Below are 14,258 nucleotides of genomic sequence, written 5' to 3'. Positions count from 1 at the left end.
GTTAAAATTGGAGTTTGTTAACGACTGACTTCTCCTGCTCACATGCTGAAGTGTCCTTGAGAAAGACATTGGATTCCTAATTGCTCCCTCTCTGTTTGTATGCAGAGAAAACATGTTTTTACTTTGGATAAAAGAATGACTGTATGCAAATGTAAAAGAACAGATGTAATGTAAAGTAAATGTCTGCACATTCTGTACTCAAATCACATGTGCGTCAGCTCAGCACCAGTTTACAGAGAAACAAGGTATTTAGAGGTGAAATGACTGTAAATAAAGTCAATGGAAAAAGAAAAAAAACAGAATGGCGAGGAACAGATGCAAATGTGTTAGACTTGGTGTGAATTTATAAAGTTGCCAAGAAGAATCTGCTGGGTGAAAATATGAAGAGAATGTACAAAAAGAGCAGCTGGAGGCGTCTTGAGTTTACTGCTAATTTGGAAATCAAATCAACTGTCAGGTGTCACAAAAATCAGTAGCTGAACTTCATTGTTGACACGGCAGCTGTCAAAAGGAGAAGAAACTCTGCTTTCGAGTGGGCCAATTTTAGAGATTCAACTGATACATTCGGCAGTGAAAATTCCCAATATTTTGTTAAACCCTACTCCCACTGCTACTCTTGCTGTTTTGCCTGCCTTCTGGTGATCTACAGAGTTGAGACTCAGCTGTGTCCCGGATTGGATTATTTCATTACAATGGGCTATTAAGGTTGTAATTGATGAAAGGCCTTATTCTGCCCTGTGGTATTGGTTTTAAGTAGCCCCAGATGGCCCTTCCTTGTCAGTGCCTCATCTTTAATGCTTTATCTAGACTTGTGGCTGTGGCTAAACTGCTGACAAAGACCTACTCAATCATTGCGACTCATTCCTCTTCAGCATGCAGTGCATTACAACAGTGAACAGACAGACTCTGACACATAAACGCATCCAACATCTGCAACAGCCACCTTGTCAATTAACTAACGCAACCATTCACTGCTCCACTGCATTAAGGCTATGCTCTTTTCTTTTATCCTCTTTTCTGCTCTGTGTATTTAAACAATCCTTGGCAAAGTGTACAGCACAATAGCCTGGTATTAGTGTTCTTCAGTGTTGTGTGAGACTGGGGCAACGGGATTAAAATATCAGAGGCCAATATTGACAACTAAGGAACGGGGTTTTCTCAATGTTCAAAAAGGTTAATGTGTGTCCTGCTATGATGAAACACATGTTATTAGATTAATAATATGAAAGAAGCTGATGAAAATATAATAACCCCTGGTCACAGTGTCACTATAAAGACTGTGAAAATTACACCATATTAATGCAGAAGTGGAAATGATCCGTTTTGACAGATTGACGGTAGAAGGTGGTGTTCTTTAACGGCGGGTGAGTGAAAATGGTTCATGTCTGAAACTGATTAACGGCTGATCCCCAAAGTGTGCACCCTTAGTTGCCAAAGCAGTTATTGCAGAGAGTGGATTGTGGTACCTGCAGAGCGACACGGAAAAGAAGGAAGAGAAGGAGAGGAGACAAGTGTGTGTGCCTGGTATTCCTTATGTTGTAGGGACTGTGTGTGTGTGTGTGCTCTTAGCTGGTGTGCTGGCGGTTAGTCAGTACGTCTACATGCTCAGTTTAATCGAGCTAAGGTCGTAGTACGACTGAGACAGGCAATAGGACCACTTGCCAAGTCCACATTTATTTATTGGCTGCATACGTCTGACTCCACCTCCACAGATGGTGCTGTATCTCTCTATAAGGTAGTACATATAGAATCAGTTTCCTGTTGAGCTTTAGGCTACAGAAAAACAAACAGTGAACGATGACTTGGACCGCGCTGTGGTTCTGTATGTTTCGTACCTGCTGTACATGTTTACTGTGATTACAAATAAGCTGTGTTGTTCACAGCACACAGACGCCACCGCCACTGAATGATTTCCGCCAGCAATACTGCAGTTTATTCACCATCTCCTTCTACTTCCGGGTCAAAGACCAGGGAGGACATTTTGGTGCATGCATAGAACACCAAGTCCAACTCCAACAGTCTGACTAAGCCTATATATGCAGGAGTAATCAGACTATGAATCACACTGTCCAGGTCCGACTAAGACTAACTCAATTTTAAATTATTGTCTATATAAATGCACTGAATGAGTCACTCTGTCACAACAGGCTTAGTTAAGTTGTATCCTGTTTGTGCCAGGCTTTTGTAAAATGCGATTCAGTGTTGAGTTAATGGCCTCAATTGCTAGTTTCAAGTCTTCTTCAATAGCACATGTTGTCAGTTTTGTAAATTGTGATCCCATTTAGAGAAAAAATAGACAATAAACCATGGCATATATGAGTGGACGCCAGTGTGATTGACAGCCGCTCCAATTGGAGCCTGGTCGCAGCTAACAATTGTGAATTTCCATCTGCGAAAACTCAACATGCTGCTGGACAAACTGTAAATCTAGAGGCTTGAAAATGTCAGATCTGATACTTATGGGTGGACACTTGGGTCAAATAGAAGGTTTACTAAAAGCTGTTATGTTATCTTTTGTTAATCCCTGCAGCCAGTGCAGCATCAGCAGTAGTAGTAGGAGTAGCAGCAATGACGGCCCTTGGGAGTTCCGCTACAATGGGTTAAGGGAAAGCAAAGCAAAGGTTACACCAAAGATAATCTGAAAAACAACATACACATTCACAAATGCAAACAAACCATTGATCACAGCCAAACATGACAGATAAGTCAGTGAATATTATCAAGCATGAACTCAGAGACAAATGAAAGCACTGGTCTCTGTGAGGAACAGGAACAAATAATTAATGACGGCAAGTTCCATGCTAACTCACGCAGATGGAATTCAATTGGCTGTGATGTACAGTATATACATGCATGTGTGTGTACTGTACAGTAAATGAATGCACGCATGTATATTCACTAGCCTGGAAGCAGCACTGACACATGACTAAAGAGCTAAACAACAGGACAGACATGTTAGAGCTGTTAGAGGAGCCGATGAGAATGCAATAATGAAACAAAAGAATGAGCGAGACATGGCACAATACATTGATTGAAACTGAAGTGAAGCCGAAAGCACTCATTCAACTCCCCGAGAGGCATCTATTCAATTACATGACTGTAGACACATAAGGCTCAGTTTCTAAATAATGACACACCGGCTATTTTTCGTGGATGCACAGCGACACCGACACACCCACACACACACACACACACGTACCATCAAAAACATGAACTCCACCTCATATCATTAAATAAGTGGTAAATCGGTAAAATAAAATTATTATTGACCCTTAATAGCTCTGTGCCACAGGCACAACCTTGGTAAATTGCCGTGGGAATAATACACAACTACTTATATGGACATGCTGGGGGTCATCTTCAGGCTTTCCAAAATAATTTTTCATTTTTATTATTAATTTATTCATTTTAATTTGTGTCTCGAAACTGTGCAAAAGTCACAGAATAGTGTCCATTAGAGAAGTGCCTTACTCGGGCATGGGAGAGGGCAGCTGAATGTGCTCTATTAAAATGAACAATCGCCACTTACTTTAACATCTGCTCGACAGCAAAAACACTTACATTTAAAAAACAAATATGATTGGAAATACATTCAGACATTAAAGTAGGATTAGTAAAAGGAAAATCTACCCAGTGAAGAAGGGAGTAAGACATGACATGAGTGACAGTTGAACCTTCCGCCACAAACAGCACAAAGTTCACCAGCCTTTTATGCCAGGCCACGATTCAGTGTCGGTTGATTTGCAGTTAAAAGGAAAGAATACAACATTGTGCATGTTGAATAGCAAAAAAAGCTGCAGTATAGGATGACATGAAAAATGTATGAATGGCAGGTACGGTCACGGCAGCGTGTGAATTAATCATGAAAAATCCTGATAATGAATTTCATCTACGCTGGTGGTGTTGACAAGCTCTAAGACTGTGTCAAGCTAGGATGTGCTGCAGTGCCTTCTGTGCCTGTCAGATAGACACATTCAGGTCCTCCTGTCAGAATGTCAGAGCAGTTGATAAAATAATCAAGCGAAACATTATGCCCCGGCTATCTGTAAACCCATTGACAGCACATATCAAACCGCAAACAAACTCATATATTACTCATTGTGTACTTTTAAAACCACTGATGTTTTATGTGATGGCACTTTACTGGAGCCTGATGATGGAGTGAGTCATTTATAAAGTGGTGCCATCATATCGACGAGAGGTCCACGCAGGGCCAAGCAGGAAGAGGAAGTAGCAGATAACAAATGATATCTCACAATACAGTTAACAGACAACAGTAAAGGAAGAAAAGCAATATTTGAACATACCACAACGCTTGTACTATTTAAGGCACGGCAGAGTGTCAAATGCCAATGTTAGTGTGCTACTGATGTCTGCCGTACTCTAATTCACTGAACACCATGAATGATTACACAAACCAATAAGCCATAAACTGCAGAATCATGCAGCTGAGACATCATCCACACCTCAAAGCTGTGCTCGATGACAGTTCTACCTGCTGCGCTCCAGGGTTTCAGACAGGAGACAAGAGAAAAACTCTAAGAGAGCACACAGAACACAGAGAGTGATGGAGTGAGAGGTGTGACAATGAGGAATTATGAACAAGGGGATGGTGATGGATGAAAAAGGAATAGGCCATTTGAAGCACATCCATGCACACAAAACACTTGCCATAAAACTCATTTATCGTTAATAAATCAAGGTTATCAGGATGTAATTCACTGACACCGTCATGCTGAAACTTCCACTGGCATTCATTTTGCAAAAATAATTATCAGCAAGATGAGAGCGAGAGCTGAACTGACACACGCCGCAACACTGTACGTAAGGATGGCTCCAAATCACATTTTCTTGCCCCAAAACCGATCACAACCCTCAGCGTAGACTTATACCAATATCAGTTCCATAGTCTTTTCTTTTTTCTTTGACATATTTTAAGCCAATAAGACATTAACACCACATTAGCGCTGATGCACAACCATCTAACCCATAAGCAGCCATTTTCAAAAACATGTTGCTCCAACTGTGAAACAAATATTCTGATGAGCGGCCCACAACACGACTCAATTAAAATGATGCTGCTGCTTTTTATTTAGATCCTAGCAGTCTGTGCTATAGTGAGGAAGGAGGTTCAGGTTCTCCTTTTTCTGATACTGTGCCAGTGAGTTTGACCAATCGCATCCGCTCATCCATTCGGCTATGCGTGTGTGCATGTACCTACAGCCCAGTTATCTGCAAGGTTTTCTCCATTTACAGCCATACAAACCTGTTTATATAATGCATGTAATCTCACCAACAGCACATTAATATCAGCATAATATGTTACTGTCAAAAAGTGGGACTATAGTATTGTCCCACTTTTTGTGGCACTGGTATCTCTCCTGCCACCCCTGATCCCACATCACCCCACACTGCTCCCGCTGCAGAGTGTGTGTACTGCAGCAGTTGGATGAACAATTGCCTGAAGTGGGGGTTGGCACAAGGTTGCCAGCAGAGACATGACAGATACACACACTCACCTTCAGACACACACTGTACTTGCTCCCTTTCGAGCTCACCTATGATATTTTTCTAGCTTGCTCTTTTTCTTTCTTTCTTGCAGGCAACGCCAGCGTGCGCGCACACACACACACACACACACACACAGATGGGCATGTGAGTGGATGAGAGAAGAAGATAGAGACATTATAAAAAAACGGATGGCTGGTGTCAGCATGGCTTTACAGTATTACAGCTGACAGAAGCCTGTTATCACTGACCCAGCTGTATCAGACCTCTTAATGGAGGGCAGAGCTATAGAATTGTGCCCATGTTCTGAATGGGTCTCACAGTTTTCGGTTTAATCCCCTATTGTTTTCCAGTCACAACAATCATTTGCTCATTGAGTGTGTGTGTGTGTGTGTGTGTGTGTCTCTCGTGGAGCTCGCATTTATAGTTTAAATCCACCCAAAGTGTACTGTCAGCATGGCAAATCTATACAAAAAATATAAACCTGTCCCTTGAATAACTTCTCCCAGATGTTTTGCTATTCTTGTCTTCATAGACATGAAAGATCAAGTCAAAGAGAAAAGAGGGGAGGGAATCTTCAAAGGGCCACACTGAAAGTTATCTCAGCATTTAGTTTGGGGCTTGGGAATCAAAGCTTTTTCCAAATCAGAGGGAAGATTTTTTTTTTTTTTTTTAATTATAACCTAAGAAGAAAACAACAGAGGGACAGGTAAAGGTTAATGTCCTGGTAATTGAAACGTTTTCATTGACATAAGAAAATGTTGATTTAACACAGTACGTCAGACAAGATGCTAATGTATCAGTACAATATACTTAAGTAATGTGTGTTTAATTATGAAAAGCAGGTTGTTTAGAAATGGAATGATTTTCACATGGAATGAGATTAAGTTAAGTCTTCCCACTCCTTTTTGAATAGGTTTAAAAGTTGTTGTATTTTCACAATTGTTGGCTATTATTATTCATAATATGTTTTGTTTTGTTTTTCAATATGATTTACTGTCATTCATTCTTCTTAAATGTGAATGATTCTACATTTCTACTTTTCCGGCCTTGTGGGACAACAGTGACACCTGCTACTTTCTAACATATAATATGTCAGGAGGAGAATCTATAGCACATCATTCACTATAGTAAGTGGTAGATACAGCACGATAGAAACAATCAAGAATCTTTTTTTAATAAGATAAAATACATTATGCACTGGGGCCACACGGCGGTGTAGTGGTTAGCACTCTCGCCTTGCAGCGAGAAGACCCGGGTTCGAGCCCCCGGTTGGAACAAGGGCCTTTCTGCATGGAGTTTGCATGTTCTCCCCGTGTGTGCACGGTTCTCTCCGGGTTCTCCGGCTTCCTCCCACAATCCAAAAACATGCAATGTGGGGATTAGGTAAATTGGACACACTAAATTGACTATAGGAGTGAGTGTGAGAGTGAATGGTTGTTTGTCTCTAGTTGTGTGTGGCCCTGCGATGGACTGGCGAACTGTCCAGGGTGTACCCCGCCTATCGCCCGATGTAGCTGAGATTGACACAGCACCCCCCGCGACCCTCTGGTGGAGGATAAAGCGGTAGATGATGACTGACTGACTGACATTATGCACTGAGGTTGAGATGTATATCTGCAAAAATAGGTTGTGCCATGGGTTGTATGTACGGTCTCTTGGTACACAGTAAAAACAACTGTTTAATTATCAGACAAGAATCCATTATTGATAATGGGGATCTTGTCCGGACTGGTCCAGCCACACACACACGCACAGAGAGAGAGAGAGCGAGAGAGAGGGACTGCTCTGAGGTGACTACTGACAAGAGATTTTATTTGACCTTATTAAACACTAAATGTACAATGTATTAAGTAATTCTTTGAAGGCAAATTAAACCAATTAAAACAAATCTGCTATAAAATGATATTTTCTTATTTGAGAGACTTATTTTTTTTTATGTGTTAAGAGTTGTAGTTAGACTTTGAGAGGATTTGACCTAAGGTGTTTTCTTTATTACATATTTTCATTTTGTTCATGTTCAAATTATGCTGAATGTGAAAATGAAAATATATAATGGTGAAATAATATGGAGATAAATGTTGTTGCTTGTGTGCATAGGAATGATATATTTACTGTAACAATGACTCAGTTAAAATGGTGAATTGAAAACATTTTGACTCAGAGGAAGGGCGGTGTTAAATTAAGTATAAAAATCTCTTGACATGATTATGTCAGTCCTCAATTGGCATCAATTCGATAAGAGTTAGGGCTGATACAAAACCTTTCGAAGACATCAGTTAAGTGCAAGTTAACTTGCCACGGGTTGTTAAAACTAATTGCTTACACTGGATTACCAACCCAAACTCTGCCTACCAACCCATGAAGGGTAATTCACTGAATACATCAAATCTTATCAAAGGTGGCTGTTTGTTAACTGGCTAAGACCGAAACAGAAACTAGTGTGAGTGTTTACAGTCATGAAAAGAGTTTATCTAAGACCTGACATTGATTCTGCAATTGTAATTTAAATTCACAATCTATTCATACATACTCTTGTATTTACACTGTGAGATACTGTACATTTGGCCAGTCCTCCGTCAATTCATGTACCAGAAATGCTTTTCCTAGATTAACCAGATCGTATTACACTGAAACTGATGTTAATAGAACATGTGCATGCTTCCCCCCATTCAAGATTTCACTATCATTTGAAGACAGTAAACAAATAATACGAATGTGTTAAGAGAGTATTTTTAGTTGGGAGAACAAGACAAGAACATTTTAACCAGCTGAATCTCGATTAAAGCTCTCCTACTTTTCCTGTTCTCTCTGATGTATAAATATATGGACAGGGAAGTGGGCCAGGATTGGCTCGCGTTTGAAATGCAGGAGGAAAAAAAAACTGTAAAGGAATGTCGGAATCTGATGGGGTCACATTGTCTGGGCCAAACCTGAGACATAGTCTCTGTGCTGCTCCCAATTAGATTGAAAACTACAGGCAGAAAGTCTGAGACTAATGCATTCAACCAGGCCATATCCCACCTCTGTGCTCGTCAGAGTGGGAGAGCGAAAGAGAAACACGGAGATGCAAACATTAGAACCGGAGAAAGGAGAGACCGAAGATAAATTGGTCAGCCCTCCCCCTCCCTCCCTACCCCCCTCCCCCCGCCTCTCTCTCAGGACTGCTGTGCGAGACTGCAGATGGATTCTGATGTTCTCATTTATGTCCTAATGATTGGGTTAGTATGCAGCTTGTGCTCTGCAATGCTGTGCTTAGACAGAAAGCAAGATCACAGAAGCACACAAGCATATATGGGTGTGCTCACACACACACACACTGCAAGATGAAGGGATTAACACAGAGATGAAATGCATGCAGTGGCACATACACGGATATACAGTGAGGCCCAGAAGTCTGAAACCACTAGTGAAGCTTATACGCATTAACATAATTTGCATTTGTGTCAAAAGTGATACCAAATTCTTTTTTACATTCAAACACCAGCATAACAATTACAGTGAAAAGGTTGACCCTTCAAAGACTGTGTACATGTGTTTCAGAATATTAAGCATACGAGCCAGTTTTCTGTGGATTTAATGGTCTCAATCTCTAGTTTCAGGTCTGCTTCAATAGATCGTGAAGTCAATTTTGTAAGCCGCGTTCCGATTTAGAGGGAAATAGATGATAAATGATGGTATACAGCATGAGAGTGAACACCAGCGTGATTGACAGTTGGTGTCGTCCAATAGGAGCCTGGTTTGCAGGTGACACATCTGAACGTCTGGTTGCAAAACACCATCAAGGTGCCGACCAAACCACAATTCTGGATGCTTCAAAAACGGTACACAAGAGGTAGCTTTTGTTCATGTAGAGGTCTTCTTGCAAAGTTTGTAGGTATTCTGGAGGTTATTATGCTGCTGCACTGTCAACTCTACTCATTTTCTTTTTGCTTTTCTATGAGGGATAGTACCTGTTACTTTTTTTTTAGTAGCTGTTCTGACGAGGTTCCGCCGTATTTTAGTATTTTAATCTTTTTAATGAACTGATTCTAATGATTCAGTACGTCCAAAATACATATATGTATAAAAAAATAGTAATGGAAAACAACGTGGCTGAGACCAAACCGAGTAGAGCTGAGCTGAGCCATGCCAGAATTGTATAATGCAAAATTGCCATTAGAGATTCTTCAGTGTGAGCTCAGATTCAGTCTTTATTGAAACCACAAAGATTACACTAAATATCCAAAGCACTTTTATTCACGTGCATTTGATCATTGAACATTATTTCATGTTGCAGTATGTTATTCTTAAATGAACCATTACTGAGAGGAAATGTCTGGCTGGACATAGATTGTAATCGTTTGCCTGAGGGCAAATGAGAAAAGAGAGGGAGGCAGAGGAAGAGAGACGGTGCTTGTACTGACATGTCATGTCATCATGGGTGCTTAATGCTAGGATGAGCATCATTTTAGTAAACACCTGTATCATTTCAATATTTTATTAAGGCCAATTACTCGCTTGTTTATTTATTAATATGATTGCAGCCTCCAGTATAAGCTACAGCAGCCTGTATCACAGGATGGTTGGTGCAGGCAGAGGACAGCAGAATAGAGCAGCAGCCCCCACACTGCTGCTGCTGGCCCACTGCAGGGAGATGGATCCAGTTTACACTGAATTATAATGATAGCTTGGTGAGTATTATGTATTATCATGATTATGAGTGAAGCACTGAAGGTCCTTGAAGATATGCACCCAAAAACAAACCCGTGCGTATCCATGCAAACATGAATGTGTGAACAGTTCTGCTCAGAATCTTTTAGAATTATACAAATGAATTGATAATTAGTTAAAACCCGCCCCCAGATAGCGGTTGTCCGATCATAGCTTAGCAACAGTAGCTAGTAATAGTAATAGACTACTTAGTGTATATGTTTATTTTTATGTGTTTGCGGGGGTTTGAATGTTGTCTCTTTTTTAATCCTTTAAATATGTGTTAGTTTATGTAGTTATGTATATGTATATGTATAGTTGATGTATTGGCTTTGCTCTTTGTCTCTGCTACATGCATGCTGGAACAATTACCAACAGGTGTGGGATTCAACAGGCAAAGAGGTATTTACTATACGACATAATGCTCGAGATTATGAAAATAAAACCAGGTATAAAATCTTCAGTAGACAGGAACACGAGAAAAAAAATGTTGATGCTTGAGTTTTATTCCAAAGGCTATTAAAATACTAACATCAGGTCTGACTTCCTCTCATCACTCGAGGCGATGTTTCATGACTCACTTTTAAACTACTTCCTATTTTTAAATGGTGTCTTTGCAGGACAGAAGGCCATTGCTGGTGCTGAGTAGTGATTCTTTCTTTAAATGGACCTTTAATAGTTGTAATAGAACAACCAGTAGGAGCTCTTTCTCCGCTCTCTCTCTCTCTCTCTCTCTCTCTCTCCCTGACAGAACTGTCCTGTGAAGGGCCAGACTTCACAAAAGAACTTAAGGGAGATGCAGAAGTGTCATTCTCTCTTTCTTGGCAGTTTATCGACATTACGCTGGAAGGTTAGAATGTATTTATGTAAGTATTTATAAAATGCAATTACAAAATCTTACGGATGCTTTTGAGATGTTTTTTGACGTGTACATGCACTACAATTCAATAACCAATGCTTGTGAATGTGGACCATATGTTCAGACCAAGTGATGACAGGTCCATTAATCTTTGCTATATACTGTATCTCATTACAGCCGGCTGTGTAGGTACACAGTAGTGTTCCATTCCCTGCTGGCTTATTACAACTCAAGGGCCCACTCAAACCACCTTGTCTGCAATCCCTTATCATCAATCTACACCATGGTATAACACATAACAGAATACATTGTGTGCTCATGTTAACAGAGATACAGAGTGAGGGTGGCAGAGATAGGTGCATTAACATGTGTTCTTTTAAGACTCACTTCCTCACATCCAATATTTATCCTAACAGGAACATGGCTGTATTTCCACTGGGCTATGATGACAAAATGGACCATCTAATACAGTGTCATTGGGCAGATGAGAGCTTGCCTCAGGGCTCTGCTCACCACTGCTTAGGGGAGTTGATATATGAGAGGATGAGAGGAGAGCAGTTTGGGGGCAGCAGCACTTTCCCACAATAGTAACACTGCAATACCTGAAAAATCCATGATCACTATGTTGTGTGTTTAGCACAGCTGCACAGGTGTAGCAGGGTTTTATATAAACGGGTTGGGTGGAGCATGTGCGTATCCCCCCGGGGTCAGGCTAGTCATAATCCGGTGATTTTCCACTCTGTTGCCTTCATTGTGAGGAGGAGAGAACACAGGAACTCTTGCTGCACTCTGCTCCACTTCCTAACTCACTCCACGTAACAAAGGCTAATACTGCACTTCAGCCTCATCATGTATATGTGTCCTCTTCAGCATTAATCACTAGTCACCCACTCACAGAGGCCTGGCTTAATGAGGAACGTTCTCACCAAATGTCTGCTGTGATGAAAGTACAATGCCCCTCTCTGCACAGCAATAATAGATAACCCATATCTCACTTCAATAATTGGTAGCTTATATCTCCTTGAGGTTCATGGGCTGCTCTGCTAAATGTCAAAGTTCAGGGGCCTTTCACGTAAATCTTTTAATAAGTGTGGTAAGTGCCGACCCATAGAGGGATCACAAGTCTGGTCAGATGAACAAATTCAGCTTAAAGTTGTATTTTCCTTTAAAGAACATATTGTGTCTGATGATATATTTATTAACAATTCATATAGTAAAATGACAAACAATACACTTGACAAGTTCTCAATGGACAAAATATGTATGTGGCTCTCCTTTACTAAAACCAAACCACTTTGAACTAAGGTCTGTAACAACTTTTTTATTATTATTAAAGAACATTTTTCAACTTTCACACACACCGACACACTGGAGTAATAAGCCATTACATTAATTTGTGTGGACAAAATTCATTAAAAGTACTATTAGTCTTGTGACAAGCTGGAGAACCATTCAGGGTTTTCCCCACCTCATGGCCAGGTTTGGGACTGGCTCTGTTCCCCCAAAGTCCAAAGGTACAGTTCATGTTGCTTATGTCGCCCGGTCATGCCGCTTTGCACTATTCAATATAAGAAAAATCAGACCGTACCTAACTCAACAGGCTACCCAGCTCCTAGTACAGGCTTTGGTCATCTCCCACTTGACTACTGCAACACCCTGCTAACAGGGTGAAACCACAACAGATGGTCCAGAACACGCCGGTGCGCCTGGTCTTCAATCAGCCTAAAAGTTGTTCAGTGAGCCCCACTGGCTACCCTTAGCCACCCGCATCAAATTCAAATCACTGATGCTAGCCTACAAAATGCTTCATGGGTCTGCTCCCACCTACTTAAACGCTCTCCTAAAGGCTTATGTCACCCCTCGACTACTCCGTTAATTCATCGTCTGGTGGGGCCAAAACCCTGCACAACAAAATCTGGACTCTTTTCATATGTCGTTCCACGCTGGTAGGAATCACCTACCGGGCGCTACCAGAACTGGGTCCCTGTCTTATCTTCAAGAAGCTCTTGAAAACCCAGCTCTTCCAAGAGCACCTTCTGACCTAGCACTTACCCCATACCCCCTCCTTCTGCACTTCAGTACTTCTATGTAGCTTATTCCTCTTTTGTAAGTTGTGTTGAATAAAAGCGTCTGCTAAATGCTTAAATGTAAATGTATAAGTGGGATGGATGAATGAATGCTAAAAAAAAAAAAAAAAAAATCAACCTTCAACTTTTCAGGTGCAGGGCACTGTATTCATACTAATTCAATGTCTTGCTTAGGTTGACTCCTGTATAGGGGATTCCCTGCATTGTGCTTCTTGTTTGGTTTAGCATGCAGCTTAGCCAATCCAGGAAGCCTATAAACAAAAATGTGCTCGCCACATCAAAGTACCTATGTTGGCTTTTGGCCACCAAATTCTAATGAGCTTATCCTTGAGTGAAAGTGGTATTTGTGCCAGATGTAATGTAATTCCCTCAAGGTATTCCACAGAAATGCAACAGACACAGAAACCTTTACCTTTAACCTCAGACCACCAAAATGCCATCCTGTAATCTGTTTATCAGTCAAAGTGAGCATTTGTGTCACATTTGAAGCGATTCCTTGATGGCATTACCCAGAAATTGCATGGATACGCTCATCTCATTCTTATTCAGGAGTAAAGTACGGGCACACTCATTCAGAATTACGGAGAAGAAGCTGGTAAACACAATCCCTCCCAGAGATATAAAAAGATGTTTGTCTGTGACACAACGTATAATTTGCACTTTACCTGGCCTGTTTATTTTATCCTTTGTCCTTTTTACTGTTGCCCTGCTGTCACTGTCCAATTTCAGTTCAGCTTCTCACTGTTTGTTGTCTCCTTGACATTCGACTGTGTTTGCTTAGTTTGCCATAATCTGCTACTTCATTCATTAACAGGAGCTATACAGCAAAGTGGGATCTCAGCATTGTGACATGGTTTACTGAGACACAGTGTTTTATGGAACCTATTTCTGCATAGTCACAATCCATGGTAAATGTGTTCTATCCATTATGCAAATGAGTCTACAAGAGTTAGTCCTGAGAAATCATGAGAGCAGAGCAGACATTTACAAAAAAAAACCTATGTGCATGCTCCGCTGAACTGACAGCAGTGGTTGCACCTGTAGCTAACATGAGTTACCATGACATTATGAATGAACATAGAGCAACAGCATGTGACAAAGCTGCACATGTG

This window comes from Solea senegalensis, linkage group LG2, assembly GCF_019176455.1.
Source record: "Solea senegalensis isolate Sse05_10M linkage group LG2, IFAPA_SoseM_1, whole genome shotgun sequence".
Lineage (NCBI taxonomy): Eukaryota > Metazoa > Chordata > Actinopteri > Pleuronectiformes > Soleidae > Solea > Solea senegalensis.
The sequence above is the reverse complement of the archived record's forward strand: the minus strand, read 5'-3'. Positions refer to the sequence as shown.